We start from the raw sequence: 17,652 nt of genomic DNA on the forward strand, positions 1-17,652 counted from the left end.
AGAGAGAATTATTTCAGGAAGGTGGGAGTGTGCTGTCTTATTAAAATACTCATCTAGTAAGTGAGATCAAAACTGAGAGTTGAGTGCCAGATTTGGTGGGGGTGAAGGTTTGCTATTGCCTTTGACACTAGCAGGTTCAGTGAAGTCATAGGGAAAAATGTATGATTTGGGTGTGTTAACAAGCCAAAGGGAGGTAAGGAAGACAAAGTGTCTATAGCAAATACAAACAGTCCTTGAGGAATTATACTGTAAAGTGCAGAAGAATATTTGGAATCAAGAGAGGGTGATTTTTTAAAAATGTATTTATACTTATTTACTTTATTACAGAATGCTGCTCAACTCTGGCTTATGGTGGTACCAGTGATTTTTTTTTTTTAATTGAGACAGGGAGAATCGAGAAAGAAGGGGAGATAGAGAAGGGAATGACAGACACCTACAACACTGTTTAACTGATTCTGAAATTTCTCCCATGCAGATAGGAACTGGGGGTTTGGATGCAGGTCCTCGTGCTCTATGATGTATGCATTCAACTAGGCATGCTACCAACATGGGGATTAAACCTGGGACCTCGAAATCTCAGCCATGAAAGTCTTTTTGCATAACTTTTATGCTATCTCCCTAGCCCCAACTCTTTTATTTTTTAAATATGTATTTATGAGAAAGAAAAGAGCCATAGCATCACTTTGGCATATGGGATGCTAGGAAATGAAATCACAACCTCATGCTTGAAAGCACAGCACTTTATACAATGCACCATGAGAGGGTATTTAAAATAGAAGCTGTTTCCTCATGTTGTGTGCTGGGAGTGTACCTTTAAAGCGATAAAGATGTGGTGGGACTAGATAGCATAATGGTTAAGCAAAGGGACTCTCATACCTGATGCTCTGAAGTACCAGGTTCAATTCCCCACAAGCCAGAGCTGAGCTGGTAAAAAATAAAATAAAATAAAATAAAATAAAATAAAATAAAATAAAGAGATAACAATGATGGTATGGAAGAGAAGATGAGACAACTGGAGAGGGATTATCCTCAAATAGGTGAGAAGCAATGGGACCTAGCATAACAGTGAAGGGACTGGCTGTAGGCAGGTATGTGTACATACTATTTTTGGAAAAAAGGCAATACCTGTAAGTGCAAGTGTAGGCACGTCAGTCAAACAGTACATTTGGTGATGGCATGCTCAGGCCACTGCTGAGCAGAAGGGGCAGGTGGGAATCAAGATAACCCTTGTTCTGTCAAGCTGTGTGATGTGGTGGAGGATGGAATACATTTTTTCTAATTGTCTCACCTCGAGGAATGGTGGCTTTTAGCAGTTCACTAACACACACACACACACACACACACACACACACACACACACACACACTTTTTGCAGTGTGCATGAGTACTATATGTACTATGAGTTTGGTATGGTAGATAGGGGCTGTGCTTCCTTGATGCACTAAAAACCAGAAGGAGGGCATATGGACCCCGGTTTGAGCCCCCAGCTCCCCACCTGCAGGGGAGTCACAGGTGAAGCAGGTCTGCAGGTGTCTATCTTTCTCTCCCCCTCTGTCTTCCCCTCCTCTCTCCATTTCTCTCTGTCCTATCAAACAATGACAACATCAATAATAACAACAATAATAATCTCAACAATAAAAAAGGACAACAAAAGGGAATAAATAAATATTTTTAAAAAAAACTACAATCAGAAGGATCTGGGAGTGTTGACTGTGCCAGAAGATAGAAGAGGATGAGAAAGAGTGAAAAAGTTACTAGGGTAGTGTAGGATGGTCCTCTGTTAGTGAAACCACTCAGCAAGGTCACGTGCCTTTTCTTCCTCCATTACTTGGGATCACAGGAGAGCTAGATTAGACAAGGGTGGCTTTTGATGATGAAAGTTAATGGGAATTGGGGTGTATTTGCCAAGGAATAGTGACAGTGTTGATAGATACTGGATCAAGGTTGGGAGGAAAGCAAGAGAAGGCAAATAAAATGATGGGGTCAATGATTTGGTGGTCTCTGTGAGAAGACATAGTTCAGGAGTGCTGGGAAATTGTGCAGATGTAGTCACAGCCGCTATGTTGTCCTCTCAGGTTATTGCCAGTTCCCACGAGAGTTAATACAATATTCTCGGAGTGCCTTTCCCAACCAATCCTGTTCTGACTCATCACTCCTGGTTTTTGCCCTATGAAGCCCTCCTACTTCCGTCTCTCTCTCTCTCTCTTGCCCGCTTTTCACCTTGGTGATTAGGCGCAGGGAAGGGTGCTGTGGGAGGCAGCTAGCTCCACGTGGCCCGAACCACTGCACTCTCACCCAACTCTGAGTTGCCCATGTGAATAAAGATTTGTGTTCCCTCTTTGCTCCAGATTTCCTCTATCTCTCCTCTGCGACGCAGCCCGACACAGGAGGAAGCAGTCAAATCAATGGAGACTAAGGGACTTTCCAGTAATCTTGCTTGGGGAAGGATGCTGAGGCAGGAATGGTATCTGAGGGAAAAAGGGTTCAGGCAGGTCCTGCAGAGCTGAGGAAAAGGGAAAGCCCTGGGATTCCAGCCCTTGCCTACAGTGCAGGCAATGCAGGAAGGAGTAGGCCTCCAGGATTCTGCTGGGCCCCTTTACAAGGCTTGGGTGCTTTGCTTTACTGTCCTTTTCCTTTTACTGCGGACACTTGAGCATTTGTGTAGATTTGTTTTGCTGGTGTTTATTTTGCCTTGCTTCTAAATCTAGCTCCCCTTCCACCTAACTTCTTGCCAGGTCATTACACTATTTTTCTTAGTTACTCAGTCACCCAATCATGGTTGCCTTTAAGACCTTTCTTCTTCCTCATAATCCCTAAGGTGTGATGATCTGAACTGTCCTGTTTTTCTTTTCTTTTTTCCTTTTGTCACCAGGGTTATTGTTGGGGTTCTGTGCCTGCATGATTCCACTGCTTCAGGCATCGATTTATTTTCACAATGAGAGAGAGAGAGAGATCTGCAGTACTACTCCATCACTCATGAATCTTCCCCCTTCCGGTGGAGATCAGGGGCTTGAACCCAGGTCCTGGTAAGTGGTGACATATGCATTCTACCAGGGTTAACACCATCACTTCTCCCATACCCCCCTAAAAACTTTTTTTTTTTTGCCTCAAGGGTTATTGCTGAGACTTGGTGCCTGCACTACTAATCCACTGCTCCTGGAGACCATTTTCCACATTTTTGCTGCTTTTGTTGTTATTGTTGTTATTGCTGTTATTGGATAGGACAGAGAGAGAATCAAGAGAGGGAGGAAAGACAGAGGGGGGAGAGAAAGATAGACACCTGCAGCCTTGCTTCACCACTTGTGAAGCAACTCCCCTGCAGGTTGGGAACCGGGGGCTGGAACTAGGATCCTTATGCCATTCTTTGTGCTTTGTGCCATGTGTGTTTAACCTGCTGTACTATGCCCCCCCAAAAAAAACACAACAAAATAACTATTCTCTATTGGCATAATCTAATACAACAGTCACATATGGCTACTGAGCATCTGAAATGTGGCTAGTGTGGCTGCATTTTAAATATTATTTCATTTTATAACTTCAAATATAGATTTCAGTAATCACATTGAAATAGCAAATAGAGGCTACTATACTGCACAGATATAACCCTGGTAATCAGCTATCTTTGTCATTTCCTTAATCTCTGTCTCTACTGCCACAATCCCAGGTCAGGTACTGATGATCATAGGCAGGTCTAGATTTTAGTGGTAGTTTCCTATTTCGTCTCCTACCTAGTAGCTTCTCCTTCAGTTCATCTTGTGTTTACCATAACTGTCTTCCTGAAGCAGTGGTCAGGTCTGGGGAGTCAGCATAATGATTATGCAAAAGACTTTTATGCCTGAAGCTTTGAACTCCCAGGTTCACTCCCTAGTACTACCACAAGCCAGAGCTGAGAAATGCTCTGGTTAAGAAAAATGATAAAAACACAAAGTATGGGTCGGAGGTAGCACAGCGGTTAAGCACAGGTGGTGCAAAGCACAAGGACCAGCTTGAGGATCCCGGTTCAAGGCCCTGGCTCCTCGCTTACAGGGGAGTCGCTTCACAGGCAGTGAAGCAGGTCTGCAGGTGTCTATCTTTCTCTCCCCCTCTCTGTCTTCCTCTCCTCTCTCCATTTCTCTCTGTCCTATTCAACAACGATGACATCAATAACAACAATAAATTTAAAAAATAAGGGCAACAAAAGGAATATATATATATCACAAAGTGAAACTTGGACTGAGGTTGGTGTAAAGGACTTTGGGAAAGGAGGAGGAGAGGAAGCTGGGAGAGAGGCTTTGGGGTCCTGCTGCAAGATGGTGGGAAAAAAAGCCTAAGTTAGGAGGGTGAAAGTGTTTTGTGACGCCTATCATAGATGAGAGATTGTACACATGAGTCAAGAATACTGTACTGTGGGCAGAGGGTAGATAGCATGATGGTTATGCAAACAGACTCTTATGCCTGAGGCTCCAAAGTCCCAGGTTCAATCCCCTGCACCTCCGTAAACCAGAGCTGAACAGTACTCTGGTAAGAAATAAACAAAAAAACCAAACAAGAATGCTGTACTGTAATCCATTAGCCTCCACCCACCCCCCAACAACCAATAAGAAAGGAAAGAAATGGGGGCTGGACTGTGACTCAGCAAGTTAAGCACACATATCACCATGTGCAAGGACTTAGGTTGGAGCCACAGCTCCCCACCTGCAAGGGGATCGCTTCACAAGCGGTGAAGCAGGTCTGAAAGTGTCTTTCTCTTCTTTTTATTTTCCCATCCTTTCTCAATTTTTCTCTGTCTTACCCAATAAACATTAGAAAAGGCTGTTGGGTGGTAGTGAAGTTGGTTAAGCACACATGGCACAAAGCACAAGGACTGGAGTAAGGATCTCATTTGGAGCCCTCAGCTTCCCACCTGCAGGGGGGTTGCTTCACGAGCAGTGAAGCAGGTCTGCAGGTGTCTGTCTTTCTCTCCCTCTCTTTGTCTCCCATCCTCTCTCCATTTCTCTTTGTCCTACCCAATAATAACAATAGCAATAACAACAACAATAATAAGGACAACCAAATAAATGGGAAAAATGGCCTCAGGAGCAGTGGATTCATAGTGCAGGCACCGAGCCCCAGCAATAACCCTGGAGGGAAAAAAAAAAATTGGAAAAAAAGGGGTGGAGAATAGCCACCAAGAGCAGTCGATATGTATAACCCAAAACCAAATTAATTCATTAATTAAACTAAAATGAAAGGAAAAAATAATATAAATCTAAAGCAGTGGTCAGATCACAACTCCATCCTATATAAAAAAAATGGTTTGTAGGACTAGGAGATAATTCACCCAGCAAAATGTATGCTCCTTGCCATGATGAAGGCCCTGGGTTTGAATCCCAGCACCTCGTGGGAGCACTATAAATGGTCTTTCACCCTAAAATAAAGAATGCCAGTGGTCCAGGAGGTTGTACAGTGGATAAAGCACTGGACTCTTCAAGTATGAGGTCCAGAGTTTAATACATGGCAGCACATGTACCAGAGTGATATCTGGTTCTTTCTCTCTCTCTTCCTTTCTCATTAATAAATAAATATAATATTAAAAGAGAGAGAGAGAGAGAATGACAAAGTTGAAGTGAAGCTTCCTCATTTTAGATGGAGTCTGGGGGTTTGAACCCTGGTCCTTATTCATGGTAACATAGATACTTTATCTGATGCACCACTGTTTGACCCCTCATTTTCATTTCATTCCAGTTACTAAATATTACTTCTTGGCTGTCACTGGAATGAAATGAAAATGAGGGGCCAAACAGTGGTGCATCAGATAAAGTATCTAAGTTACCATGTATCTAAATTACCACTAAGTTACTAAATATTCCTTCTTGGCTGTCACTGTATGATCATAATGTTAATTCCCCCTCACAGAATTGGTTTTGTCCATTGATTATGCCTCAACTAGTCACTGGAGTCACACCCTCCCCCCTAAGTTTTTTCTTTGAAGACTTAATTCATTTATTTTTTATGGGGGTGGGAGGCAGAACTAGAGCACTGCTCAACTTCATCATGACATGGTGCTCTGGATTAAACCTGTGACCTCTGGGAACTCTGGGGACTCAGTCATGCAAGTTGGCCCTCTAACATAATAGACTGAGCTATCTCTTTTACCCTAGAGTTGCAGACTTTCATGGAACCTGGAGAACATCACACTCCTCTCTAAATAGTAGCTGGCATAAATAAAAATTAAGTAAATAAATAAATAGTAGCTGGCAAGACAGCTCTGCTTGGAGGGCACCTCCTTTATGATGCATATAGCCCAGGTTGGAGTCCTAGGTATAACACAAGGAGTACCACAACACTGGAGGTAGTACTTCAGCACTGTGGTATCTCTCTGACTCTCTATTTCTCTCATTCTATTTGAAAAAGTCCAGATTGGGAAAACCCTAATGACAACAAAAAGGAGTAATATCACTAACCCTCTGAATATCTTTATCCCCTGGAAAAATCTTCCCTAACATGAGTCAAACTTTTGAAGAGGGTCAGACTGACTATATTCCTTTGCATGTTACTATTGGCTGAGAATTTCTTCCAAGTGCTTCCCAATGTACAGTATTTTACACCTCAGTGCAATCTTGTAGTCCTAGAATGCAGGTATATTATTGTGAGGGCAAACACAACTACTGTTAGGGCCAATTTATGGAGAGGACCTTTGAAAAGCATATAGATTGTGACACAAATCAATAAAGGAGGCTGCCATCTAGTAAACATATTTTTTTTTTGTTATGGCTGTCAGGGTTATTGCTGAGTCTTGGTGCTAGTACTACAAATCCACAGCTTCTGGCAGCCACTTCTTTTCTTTACTCCCCCTTCTCTATATTTTATTTGCAAAGACAAAGAAACATTAAGAGGGGAGGAGAGATAGAAAGGGAAAGAGAAGTAGAGCAGACCTGCTTCACCACACTTAAGCTTCCCCCCTGCAGGTGGGCAGTGAGGGCTTGAAATCAAGTCCTTGTGAATTGTAATATGTGCTCTCAGCTGGGTGTGCCACTACCTGGCCCCTTCAGTGCACTTATTTTTAGGGTTTGTGAAGCAGGTGTATACACAAAAAAATATTTTTCACATATAGGAAATCTTACTGATTTCCATTTAACAAGCTTTAACTGATTGCTTGCTACCTGCCAGGTACTTAGTAGTTGCCAAAGATGCAGAGATAGGAAAGCTTTAGCCCCTGCTTTTAAGAAGGATGTATGACAAAAATTATGACATGGAATTGGTCTATCATCTCACAAATTTCAAAAGGATTCTAATTTAATCCTACCAACATCATCATTCAAGTAAGTAGTAGTTTCATTTTGCAAAGGAGAAAACTTGCTCAGAGTTGTTAAATAAATGGAACAAAACTAAGAGCTATCAATTGGCAAGACCCTAACCTGGAAAAAAACCTTTGGGTGTTGAAACACTGGAATGTAGGTTCCTCAAAGGCAAGGATTAATCTGCTTCATTTATTACTATATTCTTGCAGACATGAAAAGTACTAATAATATAGAAGTTTCTCAGTAAATGTTGTAGTGATGTGTGTGTCTGGATGTATCTCTGTGTGTAGAAAGTGTGAAAAAGGATGTGTTAACCATTAGCATATATATTTTTTTGCCATTGAGTCTTCATTCTGTTTATTTGTTTTAAAATATTTGTTTTATTTATTAAGCGGCAGGGAGAGAGACAGAGAGAGGGCAAAAGAGAAGAAAGTCAGTCCAGAACAGCATTCTGGCATGTGATCAAACTTGGGATCTCATGCTTGTAAGTCCAGGGATCTACCACTTTTTGACTCTTGGAGCACAAGTACCTAATTTAATCTTAAAGTTTCCCCTGTGCAGGATGTCCCCATACGGTGATGAAAACTTGAACCCAGATACCTGCATGTGGGTGAGCTATCTCCCAGACCTTAGATGATTGTATTTGTAAATTTCAAGTAATTATGTGTTAAACTATTTTTTTAACACTAGTGTTTCTCAAAAATGTGGTCTACAGTGATATTGGTCCATAAATTGTTGCTAGCCATGTTAGTTTGTGCTGCTATAATTAAATAGCAGCCTGGGTAACATGAACTTGTAACTTATAAAATTATGATTCCAATAGAAATACCTTCCTCACAATTCTGGAGGTATGGTCTTATTCTGTTTCAGGCCCTTTTTCTGGCTTGTAGTGACACCTCCTTGCTTTGTCCCCAGCTGGTGGAAGTGATGAAAGAGGTCTCTCTGCAGCTTCTGTTATAAAGACATGAATACCATTCATAACATCTCTATACACATGACCTACCTCACAGGCCCCTACCCCTTAATACCATCATGAGGAGTCAGAATTTCAACATAAGAATTTTGAGAGAATCCAGGTATTCACAGTACCACAAGGCCTGTAAAGTAAGAACTGGAAACAAAAGCATTCAGAATCTTTTTTGGCAATTTGATATTGCTGTGACATACATGCAAGTGATCAATCTTGTCAGCCTGAGCAAGGTATAGACCAGTACTGTGTCGCCCAGCTCAGGTGGTAAGTCACATGTGTTGTGAGCTGTATAAATGAATAACTAATCTATTTTGCTTTTGCTTTTGTTTTTAAAGGTTTCCATTATTTCATGAGAGAGTGATTTTAAAAAAAAAATTATTTATTCGCTAGAGACAGCCAGAAATTGACATGGAAGGGGGTGATAGGGAGAGAGACAGAGAGACATCCGCAGTACTGCTTCAGCACTTGTGAAGCTTTCCCCTTGTAGGTGGGGAAAGGGGACTTGAACCTGCATCCTTGCACACTGTAACATGTGCGCTTAACCAGGTGCACCACCACCCGGTCCCTAGAGACATCAACTGAAAGCTGTCAGAACAGTACTCTAGCCTATGGAGTTGTCAGGGATCAAATTTCCAACCTCATGCTTGCAAGTCCAAAGCTATTCTGCAGCTTGGATCATAGATATCTACTTTATTATTTATTTTTAAGAGAATATTCATTTATGTACTTTCTAATGTGGGGGTGGCAGAGAGAGAACTAAAGCATCAGTTTGGTGTTGTGCGCGGGCCACGGAGAAGAGAGAGAGGAGGGGTCTGGAGCAAAGAGAAAACACAAATCTTTATTTGCGCTGGCACCTCAGAGTTGGGTGCTAGAGAAGCAGGTTAAGCCATGTGGAGGTAGCGAAAATGGCCGCCTCATGCAGTAACCTTTCCTGCGTCTGAACACCGGAGTGAAGCGCTGGCAAGAGAGCGAGATGCAGAAGAAGAAAGGCTTTTATAGGAGCAGCTTTCATGAGAATGGGAAGGGGGAGGAGTAACCATAGCACTCCAGGATAGGATATTAACTCTCGTGAGAATGGGAGGGGGGAGGAGTAACCAAAGCACTCCAAATATCGTGGGGATATAGACAATGCCCTGAGGGCACAACATGGCTGAACAGGCATTCCGAGAATGTCCCAACTCTCTCGGGAACTAGCAGTAGCCTGAGGGGACAACATGGCAGATGTGACTGCATCGGCACAATTTCCCAGCATCTCCTCCTTTCCTTTTATCTAATGCCCAGGGCAACAGTTTGTAAAGTCTATGAACTACTCAGGGTCAGTCTATGAAAAACCAGCAACGTGAAGGGAAGGAAGCTGCTGTAAAATTGTCTAAAGTGTCCAAAGGGTATATCAGCAAGTCCAGTAGAAGTCTCAGTCCAAAGTAGGCGAATAGGGGGAGAAATGGAAGGGGATGAAATGCTGCATTAGGAAGGTCAGCCTCTGGAATTCCGCTTTTCTGTAGATTGTGAGCTGGAACTGCCAAAATGTGACAGGCAAAGCAGAAGCAGGAAAGGCAGACAGACAGTAAAAAAGTTCTGTCCTTGGAGTCTGTGAATCAGGTTCTTCAGATCGCGTCAGGTGACATCTAGGGTTTTGGGGGTGTGTGCCACTGTAGTTGTGTCATCTAGTGGGTGATGTCAGGGTGTGCAGGGGTCCAGATGGTTTTTTCCGGGATTCCTGTGGAAGAAACACAAACAATCTGCTTCTCGTGGTTAGCAGGGCATCTGATTTGAATGCTTTATAGAAAAAGAGGTTTGGTGCCTTAGCCAACTGAGTATTGGGGGATATATCTTTCCTATTCATTTATTATTATATATTCATGGGGAAAAAGAACTTATCTTTTAATAAAGACTCTTAGGTGTAGGGAAGCGGGAACTATCTTATCCCTTTTTTTTTGTATCTTGCCTTTTGTTGCCCTAGTTGTTTTATTGTTGTAATTATATTGTTATTATTACTGATATTGTGGTCATTGGATAGAACAGAGAGAAATGGAGAGAGGAGGGGAAGACAGGGGGAGAGAAAGACACCTGTAGACCTGCTTCACCGCCCGTGAAGTGATTCCCCTGCAGGTGAGGAGCCGGGGGCTCAAACTGGGATCCTCAAGCCAGTTCTTGCAGTTAGCGCCACCTGTGCTAAACCCGCTGCGCCACCACCCGATTCCCAGGAACTATCTTTTAACATAAACTCTATGGCCATGCCAGTAGCAACCTTGAGGGCACATGTGGCTCCCCACATGTCCCCCTGTCTTATATCATGTTTTGATGTTTGGCGGACTTTATTTGTGGCAGGGTGGACTGTGCCTGTCTTAGGTTGGGGATCAGCCTTCCGTCTTACCCGTTATTGGAACACCTGGTCATTTTTGCCCAGTAGTACCAGGTGCCATGTCTTAGGTTGACTGGATAGCACTAGTTTCCTCTTACCCTTCATTGGCTAGCCAGCCCTCTACATGGTGGACGTTCTGATGGAGGGGGGCAAATCCTCCACAGCAACTCAATATTCTGCCATGTCCAGCCTATGATAGTGAGTTTGTATAGGTTGCATCTTTATGGCATCAATCTGTTGCCGCAAAAAGGCCATGAGCTTGTTAAGAATTATAGGACCGTGGTCTGGGAGATGTCGCAGTGGATAAGGCGTTAGACTCTCAAGCGTGAGGTCCCAAGTTCGATCCCTGGCAGCACATGTACCAGAAAGATATCTGGTTCTTTCTCTTTCCTGAATAAATTAAAATGTTGAAAAAAATGAATTATAGGACCTATTGTGAGCAGAAGAAGTAAAACAAGCTAGGGTCCCACAACTAAAGGTAGACAGGTAAGGAAGGGGGAATGTATCCATTTGTATGAAGAGGTAGGATCATATCTTAAGTCTAAGGGAAGCAGTCAGTGGATGTGATGTCCAGGGGAACAGCCATTTGTCTTTGGGGGTAGTAAAGGATGTCCATGGCATGGGTGATGTTATAAAGGGAAACATCTTTAAATTGTTGGCTGACAAAGGCAGGCCTATGGTGGCAAGACAAGATACACCAGTTAAGTGTATAAGAATATGTGAATGATGTTAATTCACATAGGTTGGATATGGAGGAACTTCTTACAGTTTAATACCTTACCATATGAACAGATAATTCCTCATATGAAGGCTTGATAGCTGTAATCACTTACTTGTGAAAAACAATAAAACTTGTAACAAGTTAGAGGTTTACTATAATTGACTTTGAACTATAAACAGACTCAGGTTACTTAGAGAGTTAACGCATGTTAGTGACAATGGTTTTAACATTTAGAGTACTCTGAGCAGATGGGTCATACAAAAATTTTTGGTCATACAACACACTCACTCACAAAACACAACTGGCCAGTCATAACATAAGACATTCAGAGAAGGTGTAGGAGAGAGGGCTATGTGAGCCAACTTTTGTAGGTTCTGCCATGTCATATTATGGATCCTGGGATGTATCCTGCATCTAGTCCTCCTGTATTATTTCTAGTTCTTCAGGGATAACAGTGCCATCATGAGGGTATTGTCGGACAAGGCGGGCAGGAATCCAGACAGGTTTAGAGTAATTATGAGGGAAAATGCATGCAAAACCTCTTCCCATGGTCAATAGAGGGTCAGACCCTTTCCAAATTTTATCAAGTGGGTCTTTCCATTTGACCCTAATAGATGGGAGAGTAGATGGTGTTTGCCAGTGAAGAATAATAGGAGGTAAGTCCGAGTTATTGTAATATTAAAGAGATTTAATGTAGTTAAGGCTTTTGCTAGCTGGATATTGGGGGGTACATTCCTCCTTTATCTTTATTTAATTGAGCCTTAAGGGTTTGATGGGCCCTCTCAACAATGCCTTGTCCCTGTGGATTATAGGGAATGCCTGTGGTATGAGTAATGTTCCAGAGGGAAGAAAAATATTTAAATTGTTTGCAGGTAAACGCAGGTCCATTGTCAGTTTTCAGTTGAAGAGGTAAGCCCATCACAGCAAAACAGGAGAGCATATGGCTTATAAGCTTTTTAGAGCTTTCACCTGTCTGAGCTGTTGCCCACATAAATTTAGAAAAGGTATCAATTGAGACAAACACATATTTTTGTTTGCCAAAGTTTGGTATGTGGGTGACATCAATTTGCCAAATAACATTAGCTTTTAAGCCTCGGGGGTTAACACCAAGAGTCTGAATAACAGGTGTTTTTATGAGACTTGCACAGGAAGAGCATGTAGCTAGGATATGTTTTAACTGTGGTAAAGGAACATCAGGAAATCGAGCTCGAAGGCCTTTAAGATTAACATGGGTTAGAGAATGGAAATCAGCAGGATCAGAGACAGAGACTAGGAGAGCTCCTGTGGAGGCAAGGCGGTCAGCTGCAGCATTCCCTTCGGACAGGGAACCAGGAAGAGGGCTGTGGGAACGAAGGTGCTGAATATATAGTGGTTGGGTTTGAGAAGAGAGCATAGAGGCGATTTGAATCAAGAGAGGGGAAAGTGGGTTGTCATCAATTCTCACATAAGAATGAGCAAGCCATGGAAGTAAGTTAACAGTATACACACTGTCAGAAAAAAGGTTGAAGGATTCTGGTACAGCTTTTAATGCAAGAAAAACAGCATAAAGTTCTCTGTACTGAGGGGAATTCTCAGGAAGCTCAGTAAAGAGAGGTTTAGGGGATTGTTTGTCTGGGTAATATATAAGGGCAGCAGCTTCCTTTTTTCCGCCATCAGTGAAGACTGTAGGAGCAGAAGGAATGGGATCTCGAGAGAAAAGTTTAGGTGCTAGTAGAGGCAAAAGAGGTAAAGACCCTATCAATTTACTAGAAGGAAAATGGTTATCTATTTGTCCTGGAAACCCCACGAAGCTTATGGCAAAGTGGGAATGATGGCATATGAGCCACTCTGTATCTGTGAGAGAAAAGGGAAGAATAATTAAATCCGGTTCTTTCCCTAAGACCTGCACAGACCTATTTCTCCCTTGGTGAACCATGAATGCTAATGCATCTATCTCAGTGAGGAGTCTTGGAGCTCCGCCTACTGGTGTGTGAAGCCACTCGAGAACCCCATGGTCTGCCACAATTCCCCTACTACTGTGGGGGTGGAGTTAAAGATTAGAAGGTTTACTGGAGAGGAGGGGGAGAATCGAACATAGTGCATGTCCTGGAGGGCCTGGTTAACCCTTTCCAGTGCCAAGGAGGCCTCGGGAGTTAACTTACGTTTTGAGGAGGGCTGTTTGTTTCCTTTTAACAGGTCAAACAGTGGTTGGAGGCAGCTAGTAGGCAGATAAAGATACTGCCTAAGCCAATTTAAATTTCCTATAAAACTTTGTAAAGAAGCAAGAGTGAGGTTAGAAGGAAAAGTAACACTAGGTTTTAAGGGACGAATTTGAGTTAGAGAAATCTCTGAACCTAAAAAAGATATTGGAGGAATTAGCTGTATCTTCCCAGAAGCCACATTAAGGCTACTTTTCTTTAATGCAGGAATGAGAAAATCACGTAAGTCATAGAGATCTGTATCTGATTTTCCCCATATTAATACATCATCCATGTAATGAAAAACATTAAGGCCCTTATGGATATATGGAAAAAGGGCAGATTTAACAGCCTCTTGACAAATTGTAGGACTATTGGCCATGCCCTGGGGCAGCACCACCCATTCAAATCTGTCAGCAGGGCTGGCGTTATTAATAGAAGGAACAGAGAAGGCAAAACGTTTACCATCTTGCGGATGCAAGGGAATAGAGAAAAAACAATCTTGTATATCAATAGCTGTGATTGGAATTCCTGTGGGAATTGCAGAAGCAAGAGGCAAACCCCTTTGGGGGGAGCCCCAGACCTGCATGGGTTTATTGACCGCACGGAGATCTTGGAGGAGGCGCCATTTTCCCGAGTGCTTTTTAATCACAAAGACAGGAGTATTCCATGGGCTTTGAGAATGGTGAATGTGTCCCAAGGACAACTGCTCTCAGACAAGCTATTTTAAAATTTCTAGTTTATCCCTAGGTAAAGGCCACTGTTCCACCCAGACAGGCTCATTAGAAAGCCAGCTTAAGCGGGGTGTTTGGCTACGAACAGTGGCATTTAGTATTGGGGGTGCTGATTAGACCTCGTCTCGCGGGAATGAGTGTTTTGCTCTGCAGAGGCATCTGTGGATATCCTAACATCACGACATTCCAGAATATCCCTACCCAGTAGGTTGGTGCTAATATCAGCTACCAAAGGGCAGAAGTGTCCAGTAGAACCTTCCGGGTCTTCCCAAATGAGCGAGTCTCTTGTGCGAAATGATTGGGTCATCCCTCCTACTCCATGTATACTGGGTCCAGGGATAAGTTCCCAATCTTGGGGAACCTCTTCTTGCCTTAAAATTGTCTTTGCTGCCCCTGTGTCAATCAAAAATTTAAAAGGAATATTGCCAATCTTTACTGTCATAGAAGGATGACCCCGTTCTAAAACAGGAGTAGTCCACAAAATCTCAGGTCCCGAATTTGTACCATTCATGGGTGAACCATCTTTATGAAATTGGGACCAACAATCTCTCTTCCAATGAAACCCCTTACGACATCTTGGACAAACAGTACGTGGCCTCTGGCTCCCTGACTGAAAGCGGGGTTGCTCTGACTGGAGGCGTCGTCACTCTAACTGGAGGCGGGGTTTCCCTGACTGGAGGCATGGTCACAGCTTATCAGGACATTGGTTACGCCAATGTCCTTGGAGACCACACTGAAAGCAGGCCCCGTTGTGATTACGTGGGGTAACTGCATAAACCTGTGTCATAGCGGGTGCCCCATAATTACCTGATGTAAGTTCCTGTGTCGCTAAAATCCAATTATCTGGGTGTAGGTGTTTAAGATTAAGGCATGCCTGACGAATTGTGCTATCATGCCTTCCCAGACAATAGAGCGCAGGAGTAGTGAGCGGATGTCAGGATTATAAACCTTTCTCTCTAAGTTTGTCTTCACCCTTGAGATGAAGCTCACTAATGATTCATCAGTGCCTTGGTGAAGAGAGTTAATGGGAACTGACGAATCTACATTGGGTGGGGTCACCCTTTCCCATGCTTGTGTTGTGCAGATGCGTACCTGTTCAAAATAACCGGTTGGAAACCTGGCTTCTGCCTGCTGAGCTCCAGATTCATAAGCTCCTTCTCCAAACAAAGCATCAGAATCCCATTCTACCTGTTTGTTACTATTTTCCTGCGACTGTCTAGCGCACTCATCGCGGAAGCATGCCTTCCACTGTAGGTAGAGGGGGTCTGGGAGTGCAGCATGAGCCAGGTCCTTCCAATCCTGCCGCGTGTTAAGATGGTGGTAAAAACTCCTAAAACAGACTTGGTCCATGGAGCGTGCATCTGTCCTCCCTGACCGCTTGCCTGAGTGCTCCAATCTCTTTAGAGGAGTATGGCTGCCACGGCTGAGGGTTTTGTTTAGAAGGGGCCATATTTACCGGGAAGGTGTGGATTTGGTCCGATGGCGTGGGAGAGGGAGCTACAGAAGTGGAAGGTGCCGTGGAAACTGCTGTAGTGACCGCAGGGGGAAAGTGCACGCATATCTACGGGGACGGAGCTCTCGGGGTGGACTGCACATGGTTTAAAGTCCTTAAATGCTGAAAAAATATCCTTTAACTCCCATACCTCAGCCACTAGGTCTCTTAATGATGACGTATCAGCAGGGGGTGGGGTCAGAGAAGCAAAAGCCTCAGGGGAAGCCAAAACTGGGGCGGTAGGAGGAGGGGCTAGAGAACTGGAAGCCTCAGGGGAAGCAGGGGCGGGGTCAGAGAAGCAGAAGGAACTGAACAAGTGTCTGCCACAGAAGGAACCGAACACGTGTCTGCAGAAGGAGCCGAACACGTGTCTGCAGGGACAGTGGGTAAAGGGGTCATGGAAACCACAGAAGGAACTGAGCACGTGTCTGCAGGGACAGAAGTTTGGGTGCTGACTGCAAATCGCTTAGGGCGTTTAGGTTGTAAGCACATATCTCTTAACTCTTGTATCTCAGGAGACGCTGAACCCTGGGTGGCAGGGGGCGGGGTCGGAGGAGGAGCTTCTGAACATGTGTACATGTCTGTGGGAACGGAAGTTCTAGGTCTATCTTCTGATCGCTGAGGGTGTCTGAGTCTTAAGCACATGTGCTTTAACTCTCATATCTCAGCCTCACGGTCACTTATCCTCATGGCAGACCACGTTGTACATATCTTGTAAGTGGCAACTACAGTTATAAAAATCCAAGGGGTAGCGAAAATTAAACCGTCTGTGAGAGCACGAATCTGTCCCAGGGCAGAAGGAGATAATAACTGGGACACTTCCTCATAAAACGAAAAAATTCCCATGGTGGAGGGAAACGCGGGGCCACAGAGGTGGGTGGATGCCACTTACCTGTGTCTGGGCGGCTTTCGGGGACCTCAGGCCGGGCCACCCAGCGGGGCGTGGGTCCGGAACACGATGGACACCAGATGTTGTTGTGCGCGGGCCGTGGAGAAGAGAGAGAGGAGTGGTCCGGAGCGAAGAGGAAACACAAATCTTTATTTGCGCTGGCACCTCAGAGTTGGGTGCTAGAGAAGCAGGTTGGGCCACGTGGAGGTAGCGAAAATGGCCGCCTCATGTAGTAACCTTTCCTGCGTCTGAACACCAGAGTGAAGCACTGGCAAGAGAGTGAGATGCGGAAGAAGAAAGGCTTTTATAGGAGCAGCTTTCATGAGAATGGGAAGGGGGAGGAGTAACCATAGCACTCCAGGATAGGATATTAACTCTCGTGAGAATGGGAGGGGGGAGGAGTAACCAAAGCACTCCAAATATCGTGGGGATATAGACAATGCCCTGAGGGCACAACATGGCTGAACAGGCATTCCGAAAATGTCCCAACTCTCTCGGGAACTAGCAGTAGCCTGAGGGGACAACATGGCAGATGTGACTGCATCGGCACAATTTCCCAGCAGTTTGGCACACATGATACTGAAACACATGTCCTCATGCTTGAAAGTTCAGTGCTTTATCCACTATGTCACCTCCTGGGCTGCCACAAGTACCTAATTTAAATTTAGCCATTCTGATCATTTACCAAATGCCTTTTATTCCCCCTCCTGGGTATTCTTTACTTTTTCAGAAAAAGAGCACATTGTGCTTTTCAGGTCAAAGAGTTAGCAACAGCTTGAAGTTTTTTGTTTTTTTCCAAAAAGCTGCTTTTCCACCTCAGAAGCTATATTGGCTGATCTTATGCTGCAGAGGCATTACTGTGCAGTAGTTAAGCACATGTTTTTTGGAGTAGGACTGTGTAAATTTAAATGCAGGCTTTGTCACTTATCATCTGTGTGACTTTGGACAAATTACTTAACCTCATGCAGCCTCCTTGCTTTTCTGTGATATGGTGCTCAAAATTTCATAGAGTTTTGATACAAATTAAGTTATCAGCCCTGCAAAATGA

The 17,652-nt window shown here is 43.8% G+C and overlaps 1 protein-coding gene across 1 annotated transcript in view; it reads right to left on the minus strand.

Annotated features, from left to right (window-relative positions):
- Positions 1 to 9,689: 9,689 nt before the first annotated feature.
- Positions 9,690 to 17,652, minus strand: part of C11H1orf162 (chromosome 11 C1orf162 homolog) — a 255,672-nt gene continuing 247,709 nt past the window's right edge. The window contains exon 7 of the transcript XR_009552587.1: positions 9,690 to 9,725. The gene's annotated coding sequence lies outside the window, so the exon portion shown is untranslated. The remainder of the gene's footprint in view (positions 9,726 to 17,652) is intronic.

Source organism: Erinaceus europaeus, chromosome 11, assembly GCF_950295315.1.
Source record: "Erinaceus europaeus chromosome 11, mEriEur2.1, whole genome shotgun sequence".
In the NCBI taxonomy this organism is placed as follows: Eukaryota; Metazoa; Chordata; class Mammalia; order Eulipotyphla; family Erinaceidae; genus Erinaceus; species Erinaceus europaeus.